Raw genomic sequence first — 27,260 nt, 5'->3', positions numbered from 1 at the left:
GCGCACTAAAGAGCAGTAGAGGCTTTTGAGACAATAAATGTCTGTGAAGGATTTAGCCGTACGGAAGATGAAGCCCAGGCTTCGCGATGCTTTACCAACAACATACGAAATGTGATTCTTAAATGTAAGTTTCGAATCTAACAGCACTCCAAGATCCTTAACGCAGCTCACCCGGGAAACAAGAGCTCCAGACAAGTTATATTCAAACTCAATGGGATCCTTTTTTCTGGAGAACGATATCACAGAACATTTCGCCGGATTCAGATTCATTCGGTTGTTTTCACACCATCTGCTGAAAGTGTCAAATTGCTGCTGCAAATAAAGTGCGTCCGTTCGGCTCTTAATTCTGTTGAAAATTTTCAGGTCATCTGCATACGACAACCGTGGCCCTTTCAGCTGATAGTTTACATCGTTGAAATAGAGAGTGAATATCAAAGGTCCGAGATGACTTCCTTGCGGAATTCCAGACGTTGCGGAGAATAGTTTGGAGTATGCATCACCTATGTTCACACTGAGTTGACGGCCAACGAGATAGGATTGGAACCATCGCAGGAGTGATCCACTGAAGCCAAGTTTTTCCAATTTAGCGATTGCGATATCGTGATTGATTTTGTCAAAAGCTGCAGATAAGTCAGTATATATAACATCAGTTTGTTGACTCGCATCGAACCCTTCGGACACAAAAGAGGTTAGAGATAGTAGATTCGTCGACGTCGATCGATTCGGCATGAATCCATGTTGGTCTTTAGAAATATATTCCTTACAGTGAAAAAACACTGACTCCACCACGACTAACTCAAAGAGCTTGGAAATGGCACAGAGCGCAGAAATTCCTCTATAATTGTCAATGTTCTTCTTATCACCTTTTTTGTGGACAGGAAAGATGAAAGCTGCTTTCCACAATTGAGGAAAAATCGCGGTTGTCAGTGACATTTTGAATAGTTGACAGAGTGGTTCCACCAAACCAGATATACACTTTTTCAAAAATACAGCAGGGACACCATCTGGCCCGGGAGATGACGATGCTTTAAGCTTGGATGCTGCTGATACAATATCCGAGTGCTCTACACGAATCTCATTCACTGACCGTTCGAGTTGGGCCACGCCGCTAGCTGCAACGTCAATCTGCTGCGAGGACAATGTCTCACTGACGAACACACTCGCAAATTTAGAGGCGAACAATTTGCATATGGCTTGTGAATCATGACCAGCTTCGCCATTCAAAAACATTGCAGAAGGCAAGCCGGTTTCTTTCCGCTGGTCATTGACGTATCTCCAAAACGATTTAGGATCCGACTTAAGCTTACGTTGCATTTTTCGTTGATAGTTTGAAAAACAAAAACTGTTCAGTTTTTTAAAATCGTTATTGAGCCTTACATAATAAGCTCTCAGTGACAAGGTACGGCGTTTGGTAAACTTTCGTAATGCTGCTCTTTTCGCAGTTTTTAGCTGACGTAGCTCGGCTGTCTGCCAGGGGGATTGATCACTTCGTTGATTACACTTTGGGACATGACGATCGATAAGGTAGCTCATTATATGGCAGAACGTTTCAGCGGCGGAGTTCACATCATCCTTACTTAGCACAGAATCCCAGTTAATACTTTGTAAAATATTCAAAATGCTGCTATAGTCGGCCCGCTTATAATTGTAACACACGGTGGGCGCGTGGCTCGAAAACTTCATAGGCGGTACGTCCTGGAGTGTAAGATGAAGAGGCGGATCGTGGCGAACATACTTTACTAGCGAGGCGAGGGCGGTGGAAATATGCGGCGATTGATCTCTGGCATTAACGAAGCATAGATCTAAAATCCGGTCGTGCTCGTTCGTTGTGCTGTTAATCTGCAGAAGTGTAGCCGTGCTATAGCCATCCAGAAGAGTAATGCTGCCAGGATGAAAAACTGATTCGTCTGGGTCGGGTTGTAGAAATCCGTTATGAATGGAACGCCACTTTATTGTAGAAAGGTTGAAATCGCCGAGGATCATGATTTCGTCAGTGGGTTGCGCCATCGCAACAACAGAAGTCAATGATTCAGAATGAGAATCAACTAGTGCAGAGTCGCGAATTTTATCGGGAGGGAAATAAACCACACATATATATAATGTTCGATTTCCCAATTTTATCGCTGCCCATACTTGTTCGATGCTGCTCCAAGCATCATTTGTTATATGTTGAACTTTTAATCCACGACGCACAGCGAGCAAAACACCGCCTCCGGAGGATTTGTGGCTGTTGAGAGGATTCCGGTCACATCTGAGAACCTCGTAGTCAGAGCAAATCACCTGGCTGGAAAGGGTCTGCTCATTTAGCCATGTTTCTGTCAATGCGATAATATCGTAACAGCAGTCCGAGGTAGCTAGGCGATAGGTATTTGCACAGGAATTCATGCCACCCACATTTTGATAGTATAAGTGGATGGGTGACGATTTTAGACACGGAAGGCTGACCGGCACTCCTTGATTCCGTCGTCTGGAATGCACACCGGGGCGACTGGAATGACTGCTAACAGCAGAAGGCGCGGGTGAACTGCATGAATTGGTAGCACCCGTGATGAAAGTTGGAGTGCTCCTCAGGAGGTTTCCAGCTGACGGCTGACATCGATGACTTATTAATTGACAGTCGGAAGCATTCGAGCTAGAACAAGCAGTTCCATCAGGAAAAACGGTTGATTCATCAAAATTATTTTTAAAATACTTGCCAAAGAGGGCAATTTGGAAGTCCCCCTCTCCATTCCCAGACACAGGGCCGGGACGACTGAAGATACTGCTAACTGCGAGAGGCACGACTGTGCTGGGAGGATTGGGGGATTCCATATTGCTTTCTACGGTGCGTCCCGGTTGCCGTTGATCAACAGGCGAATTGTCGGTGCGTAGTCTAAAATAACTGCTATTTGCGATGGATTTATCCCAGTCGAGGTGTTTTCCGAAACCCCTGCTTCCCATCATTAGTACGTTCTTGCCGAAAATCGATGAACTCGCGGAAATACATCCCATCCGGCCAAGTTTCGGCATTGAGGGCCATTTCACGAAGTTTAGGGTCAACACCAATTTTGAAAGAAATGAAATTAAGCCCGCTCAAATTTGCGTCTTTTTTCACTAACTTCTTCACTTCGACCGGATCGTCCGTTGAAAGGCACTCCTTAACCATAGCACCAACCTCGTCTTCAGAAACGGTGGTGGCAATTCGCGACAAATAAATCCAGCATTTACTAGTAGCGGGTTGAACAGTGATTGTGGGTACCTTTGCTACATCACCCTTTTTCTTGCCACACGTTAGGCTGGGGACATCGGATTTAGAAAGAGATTTATTATCCTCGGTCTCGCGAGCACGTTTGGCTCCAGCTCTATTTGGAACGGGCCATGATATGGGAGTTGCAGGCAATGTCGTTGCGGATTCCACTGATTTTCTGGTTTTCTCCATTTCAGCCTTTAATGCTTCAAGCGCTGTTTTATGTGTGTCGGTCAACAAACGGAACGCTTCGCTCAATGCTGTAAAAGCTGCATTCACTGCGGAGGATTTCATCAAATCCACACAGGTGTCGCAGAGCCAGAATATATTCGCTGAGTCGTTAATCATGTCCAATTTTGGACGAGTGAGCGTTGAACACGATAGATGCATGATTCTGTCGCAGAATCCTTGGCATTTCAGCTGATTCAAAGTGGTTACCGGCTCGGAGCACTGCAGGCAGATCGAATCCATTGCGAATCGCCTACAGGTAGGCAACAGTAGCTACTTCGTGAATAAGCTTTCCCGATATGCATCCACGGTTTCACCACAAGGATTCTATCACTACCGACGACACTTTGGGAGAACAAAATGTTTGTCAATTGTCACCGCACGACCGAGAATCACAAATTATGAGTCAATTGATCAATAACTGCAGCTTAGGCGAGGGCACAAACTCTATTCTAAATGAAAAATCACTGAATATACACAAAAAAACGATCCAAAATACGCGAACAAAAATAAACAAACTGATTCACAACAGTGTTACCAGAAAAAAAAAAGTTATTAAACAATTTATTTATAAAATGGTCAAAAATGCGAAAATATGAAAAGAATCGATGTGAAATTTTTTTTTAATAAAAAGCATATACTAAGGAGGATCATAAGGAGTGGATACTAATTTCAAAAAGTGCAGTATGATCGTTCCTTTGGATAACTATCATCCCGCTTTAGAAATATCCATTTCCACCATTAGTTCACCACTATATGAAGAAGCTTTAGCTGTGCATCGTCGTAATTTTCGCAAAACTGATCTAGTAGCTCTACGCCGCTCACTGTTGCTGATTGACTGGAGTGTACTACTTGATCAAGTGGATGTAGATGTTGCAGTTTATCTCTATAATCGGTTACTCATTGACTGTGTTGAAAAATCTGTTCCAAATTATCAACCTCCCAGGAAGCCTCCCTGGTCGAACGCAATTCTTCGGAATCTGAAACGCATCCGTGCCAAAGCTCTACGTGCGTACACAAATCGACGATGCCCTATTCTCAAGCGCTTTTTCGCAATAGCCAGTAATGAGTACCGCTGTTATAATAAATTGCTGTACAAAGGATATGTGAACCGCATCCAATAAAACTTACGACGAAATCCGAAGGGCTTCTGGACTTTTGTTAATACGAAGAAAAAGGAAACGGGTCTTCCGTCTAGGATGGTTTACAATGGCGAAGTAGCGACTACGACGGCGACAGTGTTCCCTATTTGCCAGTTACTTCTCGAGTGTATTCACTACTGATGCGCCAACTGCCATCGAGCTCGACAACGCGTCCCGTGATGTTCCCGTTGGTGCGGTGGATATGGATGTATTCACCATTTCAGAACAATCGGTTCTCTCTGCAATACAAAAAACGAAATCGTCGTATGCTCCAGGACTAAGTGCAATGCCTTCAGCTGTTGTGAAAAAATGTTCGGATATTTTAGCGATTCCACTGACGCACCTTTTCAATGTGTCATTTCAGCAGTAAAAATTCCCCGATGATTGGAAGTGTTCAGTCATGCTTCCGGTACACAAGAAAGGTGACAAAGGCAACATCGAGACCTACCGGGGAATCACTTCGCTGAGAGTCGAGTCAAAAATTTTCGAATCACTTATCAACGAGGTGTTGTTCTCTGCTAGTAAACATTACATAAGTACTTATCAGCACGGATTCTTTCCCGGTCGATCGGTGGAGACGAACCTGGTCTCCTTCACATCCTTTTGTACGGAACAAATATCCAAACAACTGCAGGTGGACACGATCTACACAGATCTTAAGGCTGCTTTCGACACTGTTAACCATGAGATACTGCTAACGATGCTTCATAAACTTGGATGCACTGCCCGATTCTGCCGTTGGCTTCGATCATACCTTGTTCACCGTAAAGTCGTTGTTCAAATTGGTGACAATGAATCTGAGTCCTTCCCCAACCATTCTGGAGTTCCTCAAGGTAGCACGCTTGGTCCGCTACTGTTTTCACTGTTCTTGAATGATGTGGCTTTCATCTTAATGCGTGGAGGGAAACTGTTTTTCGCCGATGACTTGAAAATATTTCTAATTATAAGGAAAGAAGCCGATTGCCGTGAGCTACAGTATCTCGTTGATACCTTTTATAGTTGGTGTAAAAGAAACATGATGGTTCTTAGTGTTGCTAAATGCTTTGTTGTCAGCTTTCATCAAACGAGGAACATGTTTACTTTCAACTACAACATCGCTGGAACTCAGCTGCAACGCGTTGATCATGTAAAAGATTTGGGCGTCATCCTTGATGAAAGGCTAACGTACATTTATCACTTCTCAGCGATCATTGACAAAGCTAATCGTCTACTAGGCTTTATGTTCAAAATATCAAACGAATTCCGGGACCCTTTGTGCTTCAAAGCGTTGTATTGTTCGCTGGTGCGCTCACAGTTGGAATTCGCAAACGTCGTCTGTTGCCCCTACCATGCAACTTAGAGCCAGTGAAGTGAAGCCGTCCAGCGCAGATTCATAAGATATGCGTTACGTCAATTGCCTTGGAATGATCCGCTGAACTTGCCGCCATCCGAAGACCGTTGTCGATTACTAGGACTGCACACTTTAGAAGATCGTAGACACGCGTCGCAAGCTACCTTCGTATCTAAGCTTCTTCTCGCCGAATATGATGTTCCCGATCTCCTATCACAAATTAACCTCTATGCACCAACCCGTGTCCTTCGTCTTCGAACAGTGCTGCAGACTGAAATGCGTAACACTAACTACGCTGCCAACAGCCCGATACTAGCAATGGTCCGTCGCTTCAACGATTTTACCGACATCTTCGACTTCGTCATTAGTTCTGCACAGTTTAGAAATCGTTTGTTATCACTTTAGGTTAATTATTTGTAATTTAGTTCATTAAGACTCATTGTCAGATGGATGTAAATTGTTAAATACATAAATACATATAAATGAAATTGAAAAATGTTGAATAAAGATAAAAATATTGTAAACTGCAAGAGTAGAAAAAATAAATTAAGCAATAAAAATGGAAAACTCTTATAATACAGTAATCAAAAGATAAAATGCATAAAATGGGAAAAATTTAAATTTTTCAAAAATAAGAAAAAAATAATATGGAAGATTTAATCAATTAAATGTTAAAATGGGCAAAAGTATGCAATGGACAAAAATGAATATAAAGAAAATATAGTTGAGAAATTTAAAATGCGAAGTTAAAAATTGAAAATAATGAAAAATTGAGAAAAATCAGAATAGAATGAGCGAGAAAAAAGAGAAAACGAAAAAATATAAATAGTAAAGAAATTTGCAATGAATGGATTAAATAAAAAATTGAATGGAGGATAGAAGGGAAGCATGAAAAATGAGGAAATTTGGGAAAATGAACAAAAATCAGCATATGGAAAAAGTGAGAGTGCAGAAGAAACGAAAGATATAATTGAAAAAGTGAAATAAAATTAAAATAAATTAGAAAACAGACAAAATAAAAACCGAAGCATAATTCCGAATGGAAACAATTACGGATAGGAAAACTGAAGAAAACAGAAATGATGTGTACATCCTTAAGAGAATGACAAAAAACAATAAAATAGAACAATACAGAATAATGACGAATACAAAAAAAAACTGCAAAATAGAAAATTGTAGAATTGAAGATAATGGAAAAAAATTGAAAAAAAAATTTCAAATGAAGAAGGGAAAAGCAAAACAATTTGGATTAAATAAAACAAACAGATAAAACAGAAACGAATAAAATGTCGGAAGCTGTAGAAAAATTATTAAAACCAAATAATATGAAACAAAATCACCAAAAATTCTGCTGTGACATAGGGTGGAAATTGGGTTAGATTGAAAAAATAAAAAAAAAAACTGGCGAAACAAATCAAATAAAAATATGGAGCAATATAGAAAATAGAAAAAGACAGATTAGAAATAATTGTAAGAATTAAAAAAAAATATAAAACCGGCTCAAATGAAAAAAGGAACAAAGTCGGAATAGCGCAAAAAGTGAAAAATGTATATAAAAACAAAATTTATAGAATTCCCCCGAAAAATGCTAAAAACGCGAATTAAGTAATAAAACAGAACAACGACAAATTTAAAAAAAGAAACATTGAACAAAATGAAAAATGGAAGAAGTCAACAGATAGATATAAAAGGAATATAGTAAAAATAAAACTATAGAAGAAAATGGACAAGTACATCGAAAAATGGATCAAATTAAAAAGTTTGTAATTTATATGAAAATAAAAAAATTATAAATAGTAAAAACTCCATCGACCAAATTTCAAAAAAGTTTGCGGTTGGATCGAACGAAAAGCAGGCTTTAAAACCACCATGATCGTTTACGAATTGTGGAAACACCGGGGGGAAACACTCCAACACTCCAATTAGCCCCGGTCTCCCCTATATATTTTTTTTTTATTCATTTCGATTGTCTAACGATCTATACATTTGGTGTCTTCTGCAACGTTATTCATCAGATCATGGCCGTGTGGATGTCAATCATTTGAATTTTGAACTTCCGCATTGTGTGCAGCGAAGTAGAATATAAAGTTGTTGTGGTAGTGTACTTGCATCACAAAGAAACTCGATGGAATTTAGCTCGGGAGTTGAGCTGACCAAGTCAAATTGGTTAGCTTTCAGTTTGTCTTCACATCTCGCCCTGAGCAGAAGCTAAAAATCGTCCCGCACAAGTGAAACAGTCAATTCTACCTACAAGCCGATCGATGCCTATCGCACAAGCAGTCCATATCATATCAGTGCACAAACAATATTGTATTGTTACCCCCGGCCACGGAGTGAAATGAGTTTGCCAAATGAAACAAAAGTACCCGTGCTACGGGATAACACGATTTCGATCAACTTTAATAAAACTCTTGTTAGACCCACAGTTCAGGAAGTGGAGCAATTAGTTAAAGTTAAAATGGAGCTTAATCTCGCTGAAGTTACGTACATTTAGCTACATCACGTTAAAAATTGTGTTTTGATCACGTTTAGAAGTTTAGCGCAGGCAGAAAACTTCATTGCAAAGAACAACATGCAACACGAGGTCGAGTTTAATAATACCAGAATTAAGATCCCGGTGCATATGGAAAACGACATAGTGGACGTACGTATCCATGACTTGGCCCCGTGCACTAAGAATAATTACATCAAACAAATCATGTCGCAATATGGAGAAGTAGAATCTATTATGAATGACACCTGGAAAAAAAATTTCACCGGCATTCCCAACGGCGTTCGTATTGTGAGGATGCGAGTGACTAAACCAATACCTCCTTACATGACTATCGAATGCAAATCACCGAAGAATGGCGTGACCTATAAGCAAACAACACTTATCACATATCCCGGGCAGACCCCAACATGCCAATTCTGTAACCATACAGCCCACTACGGAAAAACATGCGCCGAAGCAACTAGTCAAAACTCATCTACTATAACCAACTCTAACGAGCAACCACCGACACCTTCAATTAAACCAAAAACAACGATCCAATTATCCAATAATGCAGGTACAACGACTACGACAACCGCTCCCAAACCAACAACTAGCATCGCCAATAAAGAAGAAAATACCGATGAAGACGGATTTACAACAGCGACCCGGGACCTCTGATCGTGAACAGCAAGAAAGCAGTACCGATGATGACATGGACGGGAACGATAACGCGAGAGAAGGCAGACTGAATGACCCCCAAGCGGCTTCACCGCCAAGGAAAAGGATCTCAACCACGCAGCAGTCAACTGCTTCAACAAGATCTGGAAGACCGACATTCATAGCATTTTATTTTTTACTTATTGTAAAAAATTTAAAGACCCACGGCTCAGTTGTGCTAACGCATTGAGCCGTTTCAAATAAATCTTTGGATTAAAAAAAAGGTCAGCTTTGCCTGTTGCTCCAGGTTATTCGCATAGCTGGAGTGAATTTTGATCCACTGGATATAACAAGTTAAAAAGGTCATTATTTGGCATGTACACTGGCACCCCGTTATGACCGGGTTCCGAATTATTCAACTCACTATCCACACGGCATTTATTTTGTTATAAACTTATCTGAGGGAACAAACTTTCTAGGTAGTCAAGATCACTTTATAATGGTCAATTACTCATATATACTAGAGCCACGTGGCAACCGAGTACCTTGCTGAAGATACGAACTATACACGCCGTTAGGGAAAAGAGATAAAACAAGCTAAAATGCACAACTCCATACGCACACTACCGTTGTAACAAAATTCTGATTTAAATCGTGAACCTACCGAACACTTTTGACCTTTAGCATAACTTTGATGAAGAGAGTAGCTGTGGAAATCAGCAGGATCTCGAGATATAGAATCCTGAATATACTCTCTTGATATGTCTTTTGAAGGGTGTTGCAATATTCAGTAGAGGTATAATACTTATTGAAGCAATTCTAAACTATTGGTGGGTAGTGTGTATGTGTATAGGGAGCCTAAGTTGGTGGGTAGTGTATGTGTAAAGGGAACCTAAGCTCAAGGATATATGGAAAAAAGCTATAGGCTTTATCAGTAAGGTTCATTATTCCTTAGAGAGTGAACGATCCACTTCCCTAGCTTGTTTCTTTCACCTTTCTATCCCTTCCCATGAGGAAAGTGATGATAACGGCGAGGCACAAATCTCCGAATAACGAGGGGAACGTGCTAATCGAGCTAATATATTCTGATTCCTGATGCATCAAATGGCAATTGAGGCAATCAATTTAAGCTTTAGTTTCGCAGAAACAAAAATATTTTGCATTTTTAGGTTTTTCTTGTTGTGCTATTTCATAGGGTTGTACGCCGAGTAATGTTCGCATAATGCATCCAAAATGCGCTTATTTCCTTAATAGAAATAAACTAATTGAATTTTGCAGATATATGGACTTGAAAAAGAGATAGTAACGGTTTTCACAACAGGTAGTAACAGCAAATACTCGCCCACACAACGCTCTCTCTCTCCCGTAGCCCTCCGGAAATCCCGCTGTGCACATCGTTATGTAATTCAAGCGAAATCGTCTTAGGGCCGATTTCTTCACCCTCGCTTAACGCTTAAGCCAGGTTTAAACGTACTGGTGAACCTGGTTTAAAATTTTCGAGAAAAACGATTTTTAAAGTTTGAAATTGAATGTCTTGAAACTTAAAAATGGTATAAACAATTCAAAGAAGACAATTGAAGATTCTATCTATTCTATATTAATCTCTCAAATATTACGAAAATCGGTTGACTGTGTTTCGACTTTTTACTGAAAATGTAAACGAAAGTCGCACTCACACAGGTGTGTATTGATAACAAAAATTGTGTTGCGTGCCATAATCGTACATGGAAAATTTTTCATAGAAAAAAGCATCAATTATTAACATTTATCCATATCTTTGGCTTCAGCTATAAACAATCGGTGAGATGTAGCCTCAAACACAGTCATTTGAAGCAAAAAATTAAAAATTTCTAAGCACGTTTCTTGCTATATTCGTAATCAAGTAGAAATTCTAAATTCTGAAAACGCCACTTTGTAAGGATTTTTAGACATATAATGTGGCATCTCTAACTGAGTTTACTCCAAAATGGCGTTTGTCGTAAGATAGCACAACAGCGATGATATCCTCTTGTTCTAGTTTATTTTCCGTACGAGAGGTGACACAACTATCTGGACTAGATATCGATCGATCAACTCACGGACCGGGGACCGACGGCTTTACTTCCCTTCCGAAAGATATTTTCAGCTGCAGATATTTTCACCTCAGAAAAATCTCAACTACCTCGGCTGGGATTGAAACCAGACCAACTAGGGTGAGTGGCGGTCGCGCTTACCACTCAACCACCGGTGTCGTCTGAACGGATATAATCACGCATCTTCCGGAGGATTAGCGATGATGACTTTGGGCGATAATGTGCAGCGATTCAGCATCTGTTGGCACGACATTAAAATGTTCCGGTCCAAAACACATTGGCAGCTGATTTTTTTACTGTCCTTACTTGTTGTAGAATCCGCGCTGGATGCTACGAGCTGCGGAGTCCTACAAGCAACAACCGAAAACATTTCTCATGTTTTCAGCAGGGTTACCACATTCACAGATTTTTCGTAACGTCACAGTTTTATTTAATATTTTTGGTCATAGATACTATTCCACAGATGACAGATTTTTAGCACTTTTAAGAAAATTTCACAGATTTTTGTAAATATTCCGATTTTTCGGGAATTTCGCAGATTTTTAGAGATTCTTTTCTGTTTTAGGCATCACAGATGGTAAAATGATTTTTTTAAATGAAACAGAAATTTTAATGTGGCATCCCTGCAAGGTTGCCGCTGCTGAAAAATTTGTTCTGTATCGTTCGCATATTTCAGTCTATATGTTGCTCGTTCAGTACCAAAGCAAAGAATGGTACAAAATAATCACCCGGAACTTCTCCTACCTCCTTATACGATCCCACTCGTTCGTGTGTGCAAAGTGTAACCTCCCACAACAGAGTAAAAAAGCGCTTAATAATCTTTGCACACAGTTAGAAAACGGGTCCATTCCAAACCATACACACTCAATTCGCATTGGCAATTTTCCAACAGCCGTAAAGATATCTCAGTAAAGTTAGATTAGTTTGCTGATTTTCAGTGAACTATTTCCCGAGCATCAGCTTTCAAACATCACTTTTACTGAGATCTCAGCAAAAAATAGTTCACTGAGATCTCAGCTGTTGAGATTTCGGCAAAAGATGCGAAAAAAGCTGAGATTCTTTAGAAAAAATTAAGTGTGTATGTTGCTCATTCAAACCCCAAGCAACAAATGTTTGGTGGAAAACGAACACGCAGGAGCGTCTTCGATTGGGTCTTGTAGGCGCCCAAGATTGACGGCTCTGCGTAAAACAAGACTTGTTCGCGACAAAAGCTGGACATCTAAAATCAGATAGATTTCTTGAAATATTGGCCCAACAAATGAAATACACACAGATATGGACGTATGTCTTATCTATCTGAAAATACAAAATTTAAATGAATTTAAAAATCGCGTTCAAAAATAGCGTCGCAAGAAGTGTGTGTTAGAAAAGTTATTATGCGCAGTCCAAACGAAAATCAAGGATAGCAAATTTAGCTGCTTTATTCCATAATTTTTGGCATTTTCTTTTGATTGTTTACTGCTATGTGAAGTAAAATTACGAGATATACGAAATTCAACGTCATGTAAAAATGAAATCAAACGTAAAACTAAGTCATTTTTGATGCTCGTATATGTCAGGGGTCAGGAGACGTAAATTTACACGATTTTTTCCAAGTGTGTACATTATGACTGCACTAAAATAGTTGCTGTAAACAATCTATAAAAAATTCTGGGGTACCTTTCTATTGGTACGAGTTTTTTACTGATTCAACCATTATTGCAGATGACCTGCCAAACTAAATATTTCTTGAGAAACTTAGACTTCGCTATCGTTTAGAATTACTTTGTTACCTCATTTCGTTGCATAGCAGTGTGTGTTTATACAATCCATCTCCCACTGACCAGCGTGATTTTGTGGAAGAAACTTGTCTGCATCTACTTATTGATAAATTTTGAATTATCCATAGATGTATACATGTTCAGCCCTGGAGATGAAAGCTCTACTGTACATCCAACGACCCATTTCAAAAATGCCTGTCCATACACGAACATTCTGAGGCTGCCTTCATATACAGTAGGCCCCGCGAGAATGCATTCACAAATCAATTGGATATGTGCAATGTATGCGCACTTCCAGAATGAACAAATATTTTTGCTTCTGGCACGAATTTACAATAAGGTAAAACAAATAAACATTGAAAAATAACACAAAACGATCACAACAGCGTGTTGGTCTGAATTCGTTAATTGATGGCATTTTTACGAAGAATTCTCCTCCATCTGTGATTCGGTGAAATCGTTGCCTCAACTTGTCAAGTACAGATGGCGCTGTGGATGCTAAGAGGGCGGATTTTTCGATAGCTTGATTCACGCACATAAATGGCAAAATGATTGGGATGTAACGATAAAATCGTTACGTCAAATCACACTATTCTCGCGATATTTCTGCCTACTAACACATAACACAACAAGAAAAATGACCTATTGAGCGATTAACTTCGATTTCCTGTCAAAAATACTATATGATAATAGGGTGACCATATAAAGTGAGTAAAAAACCAGGACAGTACATAGAAGTCTACCTCTCCCCGTCACCTCTTAATCATTTGTGCTTTCTCCCCAGGTTTTTGTCAGTTGAAAAGTTCAAAGTTCGGGCAGGCAGAGCTTCGGCAGTAGAAAAGTTCCTTGGTCTGGCAGGCTTAGCTCAGCCGAAAATTCTTTCTTGAGAATTCGGTCACCGAGCTTTTTTTCAGATTAACACGCACGCTGCTCTTGCTAACGAAGGTTACATGTTTTTGTTGAAAAAATCGGCAATCCTGAATTCAGCGGATTTGAGGAAATATTTTAAAATCATCTGTGCAAGACCGGCAAGGAGTTGTCAGTACTAAATACACGCCATTGAAGTAAAGCAGAAACATCAACGGTCCTAAGTAGCGTCCCTGCGCTCTTCCTAATGTAAAAATAAGTACCCAGCAATCTCCAATGACAATCACTATCTCTCGATCTGAGAGTTAGGAGCGAAACAGCTGCAAAATCTTCCGTTGATTACTTATTTCTCAATTTTATCGATTGTTATATGAAAATCAGCGAATAAGTTGGTGTAAAATAATATTAGTTTGAACGCGACATTCCATACTCCTGTTATGCTAGACTCGGCAGGTTAGTTGCTATTCATCGTTCATGTGAAGCTATGTTAATTGTGGTTTAAGTACAGCATTGACCCTAAAGTGGTTCCATAATCACCAGCTAGGGAGATCGTTCAATGAAGGTATGCCACGATAGTTATTGATGTTTCGCCATTTCTTCTTTCATGGATTGGAAGAATATTCGCGGATTTTCAATAAGACGAAACAATGCCACTGGAAGGAGAACTCAAGCAGAAGCAAGTCATCAAAACCTATTTTAATCCACCTAGCGGTGCAATTGTGCCTTTCTCAATCATGAATCACGAGAATGTGTGCGTTGTTTATATTCATTAAAAGCTTTTAAATGCATACATTACATTTTATTATTGTACATCACATGACAACTATATACAGGAAAATAAATCATTATTCGAGTTCAAAAATTTTGAAGACGAAAAAACAGCCACGGTAATATTGAACTGAAAAAAGGTGCGAAATCGGCAAAGTCCCAAAAAGTCAATTTTTAGAAAAAAAATAATTTCGAGATAACATAAAATCTCGACGTTTCATGCATTTTAAAGATGTTTGGCATCAAAAATACGAATTCGATTTCTGAAATTTCATGAGGTCCCCCCTTTGAAAAAAAAAATTTGAGTTCCGGCTTATATGGGAAGTTCATATGTGACCGGACGATTTAGTCTATATTTCCGGACCCATATAAGCGATCCGTGCGAAATTTTATTGACATCTATGGGGATATTATAGCTATCATTTGGGACTAAGGTTGTGAAAATCTGCCCAACCATTTTCGGGAAACTGATGTGAGTTCGTAAATTTTGAAAGATGGCCGCTTTTCCCGGGCACTTCCGGAACCGTCTATGGTGGTCAATGTAGTCAACGAAAGTTTGGTTGGCCGTCGGTGACCTAGAACAGCAAATTTAAGTTGTTTGAGAGACATTTTAGCGAAATTTTTACCTTTTTTGCTTTCATCGGAGTATCGGTTTGAATCACAATTTGCTATGTGATCGCACGCCACAATCTGTAACTCCGGAACCGGAAGTCGGATCGGGATGAAATTAAATAGCCATTTGCGGGGACGCAATACCTTTCATTTGAGGCCAAGCTTAGTCGAATCGGTCTAGCCATCTCCGAGAAACCGATGGACTGTTATTCTGAATTTAGATACTTCCGCCGGGGCTTCCGGAACCGATGATGGTGGCCAATGTGGCCAAATAGACTTTGAATGGATGTTAGTGACCTAATACTACAAATCGAAGCAGTTGTGGTCATATTTTGGAAAAAAAATCACCTTTATACATTCATTGCAGAATTTATTAAAATCGACATTTTCTGCGTGTTCGTAGTCATCACCCTGTAATTCCGGAACCGGAAGTCGGATCCATTAGAAATTCAATAACAGCCTATGGGAACGTTGCACCTTTCATTTGAGACTAAGTTTGTCAAAATCGGTTCAGCCATCTCTGAGAAAAACGAGTGAAATTTTTGGTCACATACACACACACATACATACACACATACATACATACATACACACACACAGACATTTGCCGAACTCGACGAACTGAATCGAATGGTATATGTCACTCGGCCCTCCGGGCCTCCGTTAAAAAGTCGGTTTTCAGAGCAATTGCAATACCTTTCTATTGAGAAAGGCAAAACGTTGTTTTGTCTTCCCAAAGGCACCAAAAAGAATTCTTTGGATTCCGGATTGGAAAATGGTTTAAGCCGGGAAGAAGCTCTGGTAATCATTGTTTCATCGACATTGATAGCGGCCAACCTTCCAGTTCCACAACTGGAATCATTTCGATTTGTTGGGCTGCCAAATTTCTTTGCAACCGGACTACAGGTCATTCATATACTGTACATACAAACGCCTCGTTCTTTCTATTTTTAATTTCCACGTAAGAGAAGAGAGTTGAGAAATTGAAGAATGGTACAAGTGGGGGAAACGAGTGTTTAAAGCTTTGTTTGTCGTACTCTACTTGAAGGTGAGTTTACGTTGCAGTTATGGTTGCGATTGGTCGTAACTGCCATCTGAACCAGAAGATATAAAGCGATGACTGAATAAAGAAAAAATTTTAAGGCTTCCAGGACAAAAACTAGGACAAATCAAGCGTTTTCCTTGACTTTTCAGGGCACAAGGACAGTCGGACAGGACGTATGATCATCCTACTATATGTCACTGCAAAGCTTTGAAAAATCTTGGAAGAATACAAAGTCACTTGCGAGCGATTCAGCAATGCTACTTTCAATTAAAAAACATTCTAATGATTAGACAAAACTAATAACATTTTATGCCATAAAAATAACTGAAACAAATCATTCGTCGTTATTTTGAAAAAAATCTTTCACTTTTCTGGAGATGCCGCTCATCAGCCGGTGCACACCTTCTTCAGTCACAGTTATGGTTCGCCGACTCCATCAAATCATTATTGACTGACCTTTCTATTGGAAACGCTAATTTTCTTGTCACAGAGACATATCCCTTGCCAAATCATAAATTTTATCGCGAACTTATCCACGAAAACAAACCTGAATTTGCCGGGAACCTAGCCGCAAGCAGAAGGCTTGTAGAATGTGAGCCTCGGGATTTGTTTGAAATTGATTTTCGCATAACGCAATTCATTGTCTAACTCGGCACATACAGCTTACGGGCCCAGGTTATTTATTATTTGGAGCATCGGCTGGATTGTTTACTTGCTCGGTATCATTTAGAGTCGTCTTCTCTGACACTGTGTAGCAGTTAGTATTCAGCCTTTTCGCCAAACCATAATCCGACTATAAACGTTTCCATTACGATGCTTGGTTTGCACATTGCAAGCAGTTTTGAGAGATTCCTTGTACATTTTGATCGTATTTTTTAAATAATCCTGCATTTTTGAGAGCTCTCGAGTTGACACTGATGAATTTTGGTAATTGTTCGCAGTTACTATATCACAATCGATAGAATGTGTTTATTTATAAACCATAATATTTTGCTGATAACCAAAGGCCAAAACAGAGTTGGGCGGACTCATAAACAGAAACTTTTACGCGCATTGCATGGTTTTATCTAGAACGCAAAATATGGTTTTATCTAGAACCAGTCGAACCATGGTGATGGTCTTTTCCTAGGTTGAGCTTATCCCTTGACAAACACTATCAAAATACTATGCCATGGATGTCATTTTACCAAAAACAGTGCGAGTTTTAAGACTGTTTCTAGCGCCCGCAATAATCGAGTCAAAATTGAATGGCTGACAAAATCCATTCGTCACTGTACTACAGCTTGATATGTCCTAACGTGCAAAAGGCTAACTGCGACAACACATCGTCTCGACATCGCGGTACCTGAAACCACTCATCCATCGGTCAGACAACCCCAATCGCGGGACATAATCCAGAAGAAATCATTATACTTATATCAAATTGGCAAGATATACCAAGCACATCCCCTCATTTCAGGCTATAAATGAAGAAAAATTACCAGCTAACGAAAATCATCATTTTCTGATCGCCATCGCGAAATGCACAACCCGTCCCAGTTGCATGTATGTAGCTACGTAGTGCACAGGAGCATCGGGAGCAGATAGCACCCATCACATTTTGCTTAAGCGAATTTTCGACGATGAGAAGCGGATGTGAACGAAAATGGGAAAAATATCTCTCCCCAGACATCAGCAAATTCGATTCATTCTGCCGCCATTTTTATCCAATAATTTTCCAAATATTTAATATTTCATCCCTTGCAATCAATGCTCATTGAATTTGATTGGTTCCCTGGCTTAAAAGAAGTACTTGCACTGCACCGCGATATCAACTCCGTTCTTTTTTTTTTGCTTCTGTCCATTTCATCCATCTCTCTTCCGACGACGACGACGAGGACGACGACGACAACGACGGAGCCGTTTTTCGTGGCACTTTTGATGCCCTTTCTTCGCTTCTGTGAGCACTGTTTCCCTTCTGGTCTGTTGTTTCCCTTTTTTTTCACCACAATGCTCTTAAATATATGCTCTTAGTACCCCCACCACTGTGCCTTCCTCCGCCCATGGTTTTATGCATGATGATTACATCGCTGCAGCAGCGGCCAAACAGCATACCACTCTGACACTGACCGGCTGCTGGTGCTTCTGCTGATGCAGTTGCAATGGGGTGCATATTTCTGAACATATGCTGTCTCACTTCAGCAACCGTTTTGTTGCTTTTACTGCTGCTGCTGCTGACGGTGTGGTACGTTTTTATGACGACTTATGCTGCACCTCAATGCGATCTACTATGCACGCTCCTTCTGCCATCGATTGGTCCTGGACGGCGACGACGACGATGATGATGATGACGGCAAAGTGTGGGCACACACAAGTATTATCAAGAAGCACATTTCACGTTCCAAGCCGCCATTGCAGTGTACCAACCGGGCAAGTAAAAATGTAAAATGCACTTGCGCTTACCCGCCCTTCCAACCAACTCCATTGCTTACACCAATCAAAGATCTTCCTGATGGGCTGGTGCTGCATCAACCGGGGCACACAAACCAGCACTCACTTCCCAGAGTGCAGAAGAAAAAATAAAAGTGCAAAATAATTCTTCGTCATTATAAACTTTTAATATTATACTTTATTGGATAGATAATCGATAAAAAAAAAAACAAAAAAAAAGAATGGAAAATATTAATTTTATGATAACATGTATCCACTTCCCTCTCTTCCTTTTTTGCATCTCTTTCAATCCGATGCGCATGCCAGTCTAGCTATGTAGCTAGCTGGTAGTGTCGAATGATGGCAGCCAGTCAGTGTATCGACATGGATGAAACGCAAAAATGGAGTATTGGACGTGCGTCTCTAGTTGGTGTTTAGGGGAAGGGAACTGGCAGAAGGTGCCCAGGAAGTAAGGCTGCCATCGATTCCCAGCTTGATGGGTGTACCTCTCTATTTGAGCTACTCGCAAACCAACAACAACAACAACGGATCCTCCCTCTTTACTCTGCGCCGAGCTTAGCACAGAGAGCTCCCCAAGACCTCATTATTACTATGTGCAGCAGCAGTCTTTTATGCCAGCAAAATATGAAACACGATGATGATGGCCAGAGCACGAAATGCATATCTGCCCCACCGTCCGTGCGTTCGTTCGTCGGTTCAATAAATGTACATATGAATGTACTTGCATACGTCGTATAAGACAATGTGATAAGATTTTCCCGGCAGCGCAATTAATAGAAGGGAACGCGTTCCAAGAAGCTGGGCTTATCCTGATGAAGTGTTTTTTTTTCACTGTACACGTTGCTATCAGAAATAGCAGTCGCAGTAGGCAGTGGCAGCATAAAAAAACAAAACACGGAAACAGGTTGCTATCAAACGTTTGACTGTTTGCGAAGTAGTTTTGTTTTTCTATGCCACAATACTAGTTCCTAGTTGGAGTTTAGTTATTCCTCCCTTTGACACAGGGAAAAAGAACATCAACGAGTACTTAACACAGGCCATTCACGACTGTTCCAAGGAAATGAGCAGTGAGGCTCGTTGGATTTCTAATTTTTCTCAGAATGATAATAGGGACTTGCCTGAACTCAGAATAATAAAGAATCACATAGTAATAGACAATCCGTCTTTATTTTAGGATGTACTGCCAATTATGATGGTATTTAACCCATTCATTAAGCGTGGTTTTATAAACAGAAACGGTTATCTTGATTTTGTTAAGTTTTGGTCTAAAAAGCTAGTAAGATTTAGGTTTAGTAAGCCATGGGTTTGCGTTTAGACTTACAGTCTTACTCTGCATTACGACGGATCACATTTTCGAGTGAATAAGATTCGACCGAAGTAGGTTTCCGTTTGATTTGGTTGTCGCTATTGAGAAGGCAAATCATATTCGATCGAAACAACGATCTGTCGTAATGCAGAATCAGGCTGTTAGTCTCAGCAGTATTAGGCAGACCGATTTTGGACCAAATAGACGTCAAATACAAAATGATCCAACTTGTAAGTAGCGGTTTATCCACTACGCGGGTTCTTATATAAATTTGCCCGGCGGACCCTTCTTTTCAGGGCGGCCTAGGTGCCTTTACAAGAATTTCGGATTTTCGAATGTAAACAAAAAGGAAAAAATATTCCCTCCAATTCTCCACTTCACCGCTGCTGCTGTCGACACACTGCTGCGGGCGGAATGGTGGGTGGTTCCGTCCGACCGGCCGGGTCAACATCTGCTGGCTGCTTCGGCAGCTCGTCGCTGTTGTGCTATCTTATGACAAGCGCCATTTAGCACATTTCGAGAAAAACGATTTTTAAAGTTTGAGATTGAATATTTTGAAACTTATAAATGGTATAAACAATTCAGAGAAGACAATTGATGCTTCTATCTATTCTGCATTAATCTCTCAAATATTACGAAGATCGGTTGACTATGTTGCGAGTTTTTACTATGAATGTAAACAAAAGTCGCACTCACACGTGTCATAGGCGTGTATTGATGACAAAATTTGTATGGCGTGTCATAATCGTGCATGGAAAATCTTACATAGAAAAAAATAACCATTTTTACTATAAACAATCGATGAAATGCATTTTGAAGGAAATGAGTCAGGAAATCAAGAACAAAATGTTATTTTTGATTACAGTGTTGCCAAATATGCTTTATTTCCAGTTTAAAACTAAAACTGTGTTTTTCTCATGACTCGTGTAATTTTCCTTTGAAAATGCTTATGCCATTGTGTTCCTCAGACATTTTCACATATAAAAACATCTAAAACTTCAATATAACTTAAGCAAATCCCTAGATACAGTGATTTGAAGCAAAAAACTCACAATTTCTCATATTGTTTCTCGCTATATCTAAGTAACCAAGTAGAATTTCAAAATTCTGAAAACGCCACTTTGTAGAGATTTTTCAAACAAGTAATGTGGCATATCTAACTCAGTTTACCCCAAAATGGCGTTTGTCATAAGATAGCACAACAGCGACGAGCTGTCCTTAGCGATTAGCTGAGGAGGTGAGCAAGGTTCTTTTGTAGGAACCTCCCTAGCGATTGGGCGAACAATCGCCGGGGCCACTCACTCCCTTGAATGTCCCAAGTAGACACCGTAGTGACCTACCTCAGGTGGATCCACCGTCCAACCTGCTTCGCTCTCTTTGACGATTAGCAGTGGAGGCTCGTTCGGCTGATCCTCCACTGCGAGAGCGGCTTGGCATCTTCTGGGTCCTTTGTAATTAGCCTTGAAACCGAGTGGCTCCTTTGCGATTAGCTTCCCTATTCGGCGACCCGGCACCAGACCAGAGTTCTCGATCCACGAGCCGACACTTTTGCGGGTATTTTGCTTCCGCACATACGCGTTATTTGGCGGGTTAGATTTTCCAACAACAAACCGGTCACTACCGAAAACGAACCGAATTGTAACGCGGTCCGAAACTGACTGGCTCAACTACGATGGCCGCATCTCGCGCGATGTAAATAAACCGCCCGGCTTCCACCACCACCGTCGCTGACACACACTGTTTCGCGAATTCAGCACACTTTTCGGCGGCAAGGGAGAATTATGGCATATCTAACTCTATATTACTTATTCACAAATGTCAAACAAAAATTGCTACACCTATCTGCACAAACAAAACCGTTCACAAACACGGAAAAGGACGAAAATTTACAACTAAATGTGAACGATATCGAACAGTCAGTGAGCATAATATTATGTCAAGAAATATACTCTACGGAGGGAGTACGCAAAACTAGGGATATTTCCACCCAGTGCTAAATTGTTACCCTGACGGGCTACGAACTCTGCTTATGTTCTCAAGCAAACAGCTGGTGGCGGATGATGTGCAAGTACAGACATTCTGATTATTAACGAGATCCTAGTGAAATCGAAATTTGCTACCGCCAACAAGCCACCTCATGGTATGTTGCTATGTTACTCCCCATGGAGACAGTTGAATACCTACTACTTCAGGCTGTAATGGGTTTGCGTTTCTACCTACTAGATTTTAAGTGCGTTCAGTTATCATGATTATCCGTCGAAAAGAAGTTTGTGATAATTGCACAAATTTGAAATAATTTCGCTGCAGCAGTACTGCAAGGGACAGTTTCAGCTTACAGTGAAACATGAAATAGTGAAACTATATTATTGTTTTGAAATGTCACAATATGTGTTCTTCGACATTCTTTACCATGCAGGTGAACTATTTTTTTTTTATTAAATTCGTTTATTTGATAAGGCACGTTTGCATTAGCTTAATGGTGCCAATTTCTTTGTCTAACATTTAAAATTTCCTAAAACTAGGGGATTACAAATTGACTCATTCGGCGAGATGTTTCGGGTAATTAAATCTGTATATTGATGCTTTTTAGGAAGGTGTATACGTATGACATATAGAGTGGATCGCAGCTTGCCAATACATCTCAAACCGGAAAAATGAGTAATCTTCTTCGAACCCGAAGATAATCCAATAGAGATTGGCACCTTTAAGCTAACGCAAACCTGCCTTATCAAATAAACAAATTAAATAAAAAAAATAATCCAATAGTAAAAATCTGGCTGAACAATACTCGGCGCATGCTTAGACAATATGTTCGATATCGTGATAACCGCCAGTACAAGCGTCGATACCACTATTCGCGAGCCCATTACGACATAAACCGAAATATCCCACGAACGAAATCCCGACCTACATCCATGCCTCTGAACCAAGGCTTCGTTGATACCTTCGGGATAATAGAATGTAGCCACCGCCTTAACTAGGGTTGGGAGTACCGGTTTTACCGTTACCAACAACCTGTAAAACCGACCAAATATTCAATACCGAAATACCGGTTTTGTAAGCACCAAAAACCGGTATCATTCCCAGGTACCTTTAGAGTCTTGTCAATATTAATGTTTTTGGCTTATATGGTATGTGACACACCCATTAAAGCGGCCAGGCCAACTTTGCAGCGTACAATGTAGAAGATGATTCAAAATTATACGGCAATCAAATAATTAATTTATTGAAGAATTTAATTTTGAATTTTGAACCTTGAATAAGGAAGAATCGTGGACAACCGTACCGACCGTACTATTTGTGAACCGAAATTCATCATTGCCGATTTTTATACTTGTCTAAAAGTGTCGCGGCAAGTACGCTAGTGCAAAGATGTAATATATGCAACATTTTACAACTAACGGCATGAATATCGCGAGAAGAAAACTTTAAAACTGTATTTGTTTGAATTTTTTTTAAAAACTAATTAGCATTTGTTAAACATTTTTTCAACATTTTCTAGACTAAAAATTTGTTTAATCATCAGTGAAGCTTGGTGAAATTCTAAATTAAACTTTGACTGTAAAAATAATACAATAAAAAGGAGTATAAATTTTCAAATAACAAAAAGTATTGCAAATATTTCTAATAATGACAAAATATTGCACGCTGATGTATACGGGTATTTAAACAAAATTAAAACAAGTATTGTAAAATTTACCATTTTGTGAAAAATGAGGGGTGCACTACAGAAATGTTTTCTCTGCAATAATTTTTACGCAGTTTTGCATAGCCGAGCGCATTGTTTACGAAAAAACACTCAGGTTTTTTATACGCGGGGGATACAGGCTGCGTAAATGAAAACCGCGTAAATTTCAAAATCCGCGTTAATGAAAACCGCGTAAATTTCAAAATCCGCATAAATGAAGACCGCGTAAATTTAAGAATCCGCGTTAATGGGAACCTCGTTAATGGATACCGCGTAATTGAAAAAAACCGCGTAAATTTCAAAATCCGCGTAAATGAAAACCCGCATAATTTCAAAATCCGCGTAAAAAACCGCGTGAAAAATACAGCGCATAAAACCTGTAGTTTTAAACTCATCATGAAGTACGAAGAATTCTTTGCTGGACTGAACAATAGGGTGTGACTAAAATTACATTTCTGCTCTGTAAGTAGCGGTTTCTCACTACTCGGTGTTTTTATATAAATTTGCCCGGCGGACCCTTCTTTTCAGGGCGGCCTACGTGCTTCTACAAAGACTTTCGGATTTTCGTAACACAACAAAAAACTACAAGGGGCAGCCCTATGGGGTTGCACGAGCTGTAGACGTAGGACTATACTACTTAATGTAAAATATTTATTTTCTTAGTACATTTATAGTAATAATAAATCAAATATATTTCTTACGTATGGTTTAATCACAACAAATCAACACCGAATATTACATATTGAACCAAACCTTCTTGGTTATCAGGTCATTTCATTTGTAGTAGGTGATCGAATCCGATTAAACTTATTTAAGAAGATCTGAAGAAAGAAGACAGAAAACTGTGACAAAACTAATATCTGGAACTAAATCTTTATAGCATAAGATTAGCTTGTAAAAACTTTTCGATTGTGTGTGGTAAAAAACCCGGACCAGACAATATAATCACATTTCATGTATAGACCAAGCATTCTAGTTATATTTTGCCATTATTGTAACTTTCCTAAAGTACGCATACAAATATAGCGAATGCAGTGGTCTTAATCATATATCGTAACTATAAATATACAGGAATCGAAAACAATTTTATATATGGACAAGATGCGTTTTTGCAACGGTTTTCAAGTGGCAGTGTATTCATTCATAAATAGGCTTTGTAGTATGTACCTACAAGTAGAATCAAAGTACTATAGGCTGAGTGGAAATGAATCATGCGAAAGGGAAATGAATCAATGAATTGATCGAACGTAAATAATAAACTTTCTTTGTGCAATTTAGTAACAAATAAGATCTTCCTACCTACACATTCGCCTCAAACATTAAACCCAAGCGCACAAAGCAAAATGAATCAACGCTGATGATGATGGGTAGAGCGAAAGAGACAACTAATACCACGACACTATGTTAACCGTGTTTGCAAATGAAGCTCGCATGTACAAACTATTTTGTGTACGAATAATTATACATAAAAGTGTGCTGGAAACGAGCACAACGCAAAAGATAGCATAGTGTTCACATTCACTGGGTAGCGTACCACCACAGGCAGTAGAACGGACTTCTAACTCAGCTACACTGGCTGTGAAAATACACAGCGCAGTGATCTGCTTCGTCTGCTGTTCAACCGGCAACTGAGCTGGTGCGGCGAAATCCGTCCGTTTAAATAGTCGATGATGACGTCTTTCATAAAAGCGTAGCGCGCTAGGTACACAAATGCTGTCGTGTGACTAGGGAAGCGCTATCTTCTGTGTGCAAATGCGCGATATATTGACTAGGTTGTTCATTATTTAAATTTTTAATGCCATGATATCAAAAATCTTTGCGTTTATCTATTGGAATGTATTCTTAGAAGTATTTCGGGGCGATATGCGCAAAAAATTTGAAAATTTATCGTGAGATGGCTGAATTATATGCGTTTAAAATTGGACCACTTTTCGTTGCATACCAGTTTTGTAGAATTTGCAACGTGTACCCCTATATCGAAAACAAAAACGTAGTCCTACGTCAAAAAGTAAACAAACAAAATCACTTACAATTTACCAACTTTATTGTCCTCCAACTCTCCACTTCACTGCTGCTTCTGCTGATGACTCACTGCTGCGGGCGGAAAGGCGGGCGGTTTCCTCCGACCGGCCGGGACAACAACGGCCGAGTTCTCCCTATTTACGTTGGCTGCTCCGGCAGCGGTCCTTAACAATTAGCTAGGGAGGTGATCTTGGCTCTTTTATTGGAACCTCGCTAGCGACGTTGGTGACGAATCCCTTGCTCCCGCAAGGAATCTCGGAAGACACCGCAGTGTTCTTCCCAAGGTGGAGCCGTCGTCCTACCTGTTTCCCTCTCCTTGACTGTTAGCTGCAAAGGAGAGCAAGACTTGTTCGATTTATCGGCGAGCGGGGCGGGTGCGTCGGATCCTTAACTGTTTGTCGGGGAAGCGAAAACTCCTTTGCACTTTGCTTCCTTTAGCGGCGATCCTGTACCACAAGTCTCACGAGCGCCCAAGCCACGGGCCGGTACTTTTGCACTTCACAAAATTGTTGCTGTGGCGATCAACTGACCCGAAACTGCGTATCGAGGACGTGTTTTCCTCACCGTGGTCTGTACTATCTGTCTCTACTACGATGGCCGCCTTCAACCAAACCGCCTCGTCGCATAGCTGTCATCGATGAGCAGCATAACCAGTGCACTCGTATTTTTGCAAGATGAGAGCGGTGACCTACCTAAGCCCTATGTTGTTAATATACAAACATAAAACAAAACTAATTGGGAACAGCAGTGAGCATAATTTTATGTTAACAAATACACTCTACGGAGTGTATTCGGCCGAAGGATATTAGGTCGAATGGCCATAAGGCCGAATGGTCATTAGGCCGAATGTTTTTTTTTCATCCGAAGGACATTAGGCCGAATAAACAAAAGAGAGCGATAGATGAGGTGGTTGGAACTGAAAAAAATAATCAGTTTTCAGTGAAGGGTGATTTTTTTTAGATTTTCTGGAACTTTAAATTATAATGTTTAGCATATTCACACCCTATTTCTCGCTGCTTATATACTGACTGCAGGGAATAAAAAAAATAAAATAGCGCCTAGTGTGGCTACGCTACATCGCTTCTAACCGGGTCCTGTCCAACATCGCTACCGCTCCGTCGTACTTAAACTAATTGATGGCCTATATGTTAGAATAATCCGGGGAAACGAGTAGATCACAGGTTTGCTTGCGAGGAGCCGCCGCTTCCGACCTAATGTCCATTCGGCCCAAAGTCCATTCGGGCGAATGTTCTTCGGTCTAGTGAGCTTCGGCCCATATGCCGGACACCCTGCTGTTGGTAGTCCAATTATATGGCCTTCTCTTATTGTGTCAATGATCTGAACCATTTGGTCAATTTACAAGGGTTTTGATGGATAAATTCAGGCGTCTTTTGTACACAATAAGAGAAGGTAAATTTTTTTGTATATAGTACGACCGTCACCAGCAGTGATGCTATGAAAAATGAAATTTTCATCAATCAGTCGGTTTTTGCTTGATAAGTTTCTCCACAAGCGTCGAATCGTTTCGCAGTCTTCGAGACTATGTTTCCTTGATAAATTTCTTATGGAGATCATATATCTATTTACATCTAACTGCACATTCAATTATACAAATACTATTAAGAGAAACT

The 27,260-nt window shown here is 40.0% G+C and overlaps 1 protein-coding gene across 1 annotated transcript in view; it reads left to right on the top strand.

Moving 5' to 3' along the window:
* Window positions 1-27,260, top strand: part of LOC131682738 (protein dachsous) — a 340,941-nt gene that overhangs the window by 186,896 nt on the left and 126,785 nt on the right. The window lies entirely within an intron of this gene.

Source organism: Topomyia yanbarensis, chromosome 2 (assembly GCF_030247195.1).
Source record: "Topomyia yanbarensis strain Yona2022 chromosome 2, ASM3024719v1, whole genome shotgun sequence".
NCBI classification, from domain to species: domain Eukaryota; kingdom Metazoa; phylum Arthropoda; class Insecta; order Diptera; family Culicidae; genus Topomyia; species Topomyia yanbarensis.
The sequence above is the reverse complement of the archived record's forward strand: the minus strand, read 5'-3'. Positions and strand labels throughout refer to the sequence as shown.